We start from the raw sequence: 2,245 nt of genomic DNA, 5'->3' as shown, positions 1-2,245 counted from the left end.
CACTGCATTTGGTTGAGCTCCATGAGGCTGAAGCTGTTTTCTCCCAGGGACACATTTCTCAGCAAACTCTGTTTCCCAACAGCTTTCAGATTTCAACCCTAGGCTTTTGTTATTAGATGAAGCAAGACTGGAGGGACAGAGACTCTTTTATTCCTCTTTTATTAGACCAGCACATACTGTTGAAACAAAATTCCAGGTGCAGAAATCCATCTTCAGCAGCGAAACAGAAGCCAATTTCAAGCCAAGTGTAGGCTGGGGACAATTGCTTTGTGTTTAACTTGGTTACAGTGATCAGCTGAACAAATGGAAGAGAAGAAGGTGTCTGACACCTTGAAGCAGATGAGGTTGTTAGTGAAGGCAGAAGTGATAGGGCTGCGATAAATGTGTCTGAAACAGTCACATTTTGGGTCTCTTTCTGTCTGGAGGGGCTGCTGATATTAAATGGACAGTCAAGGCAAGGGAGAAGAAAACTGGACAGCAGAAATCCACACAGGTGTGGTGCACCAGATCCAGCTCTGAACGTTCTGTCGGAGATTAATTGATTGATTTGAAAACAAAAACCTTATTTTCATTGGATCATGAGGGGCTGTAGCAGGTCTCTTTCAGTATCACATCTCCAACAGTCAGTGACACAAAGCAAGTGCATAAAACACGATTTTAAGCCTTTGGATGCTTCAGAATATTGTAAATCTCTGTGGGTAGGACAGTGAGCAGCCCAAGATAGGCACCCTGGGCTCTCAATCAGGAGAAAAAGTGACTTGATCTTGTATTGAAATAAATGTTCATGGTTATTTCTCTCCATTGACTATAAAGTCAGTCCAGAGTGAGTAACTAGAGCCTAGGCAGGTCACTCCTGCAGTGAACTTCTGACAGCTCAGTGAACCTCCCCCAGGGCTCCAGGGCCTGAAAACACCTTAGGGCCTTGAGCACCAGTCCAGGGCAGTTTCCATTGCCTGTGGCCATTCCCATTAGGAATCTGGGTGTACTTCTTCCCTTTGAGGAGATGAAGGGAAGCCCTGAAGGGATGCAAACCATGCTGGGCCACTTGGCTTCAGTGCAAAGTTGGATGAACCCTTGAGCAACCTGCTCTGGTGGGAGGTGTCCCTGCCCAGGGCAGGGCTTGGGGCTGGGTCAGCTCTAAGCTCCATTCCAACCCCTACAATTCTGTGATTCTATGATTCTGTCATCTAACCAGCATTGACACAGGCTCTGTCACTTAAAACTGAAGACTTACAAGTCCCTAAGCCTTAAAAATCTGAACCCTAGTGCAGTTTTCAGAAGTGCCTCCATAGCATCAGCTTTACCTAAAAACAAGGCAAGATCTTGTCAGAAATCTTCCTTTTCTAAAGGTGATCCTTCTATTTTTATCAATGCATTCATTTCCTGGATATTAAACCCCAATAGGGATTATTCTCCTAGATGTTTGTCTAGATCTCTGCTGCTCTTTATTCTATTATCCTTTGCTAATGCTTCTTTTTAATAATCAGGTTCAGATTGGATATGAGGAGAAATGTTTTCCCTGCTGTGGTGTTGAGGCCCTGGGATATTGCCCAGGGAGGTGGTGCAGTCACCATCCCTGGAGGTGTTTCAGAGGTGTCTGATGTGGCACTGGAGGATCTGGGTTAGGGTTTGGGGGTTCCAGCAGGGACAGGTTCATGGTTGGACTCGCTGATCTCACAGATCTCCTCCAGCCCTGATGGCTCTATGATTCTCAAACATTGCCATTGCTGTAGAAGTGTTTTATCATCTTTTTTCTTCTTCAGTTTAATAAGAAGTGTTAGGAGACCTAAGTAATTCTTCCTCTTTTAAAGGTGAGATTCAGTTCACTGAAAACTGTGGCAGAGAAATGGATGTTGTGTGTTTGAGCTCCCAGGAAGCTCCTGCAGAACTGAGTTTGTGCTCTCAGTCTGACCTTTCTGTCATTATATAAGGAGAAATCTGCCTGAAAGTCAAGCTGGAGATAAGATCAGCACGGTGGGCTGGTAATTACCTAAAGTGATGTGCAGTCATTAGGGAAAATGTACAGTTGATGCATGGCTTAGATGTGGGCGAGGAACATGGTCTAGTTTCACTGGTATAAAAGAAAGATGCGACTTTTTCATGCATCAGTTCTGGGGACCTACTCCAAGCATCAAGGACTGCTTTCCTTCAAACTCCATCCTGCAGCCACTCAGCTGTCTGATTTCTCCTGTTACACCAGGCAGGTAATATATTTCACATCCTTTATTGCTGCTAACGAGGGACA

The sequence above is a fragment of the Acanthisitta chloris genome, unplaced genomic scaffold (assembly GCF_000695815.1).
Source record: "Acanthisitta chloris isolate BGI_N310 unplaced genomic scaffold, ASM69581v1 scaffold24871, whole genome shotgun sequence".
Classification (NCBI taxonomy): Eukaryota; Metazoa; Chordata; class Aves; order Passeriformes; family Acanthisittidae; genus Acanthisitta; species Acanthisitta chloris.
This window is presented reverse-complemented; position numbering follows the sequence as displayed.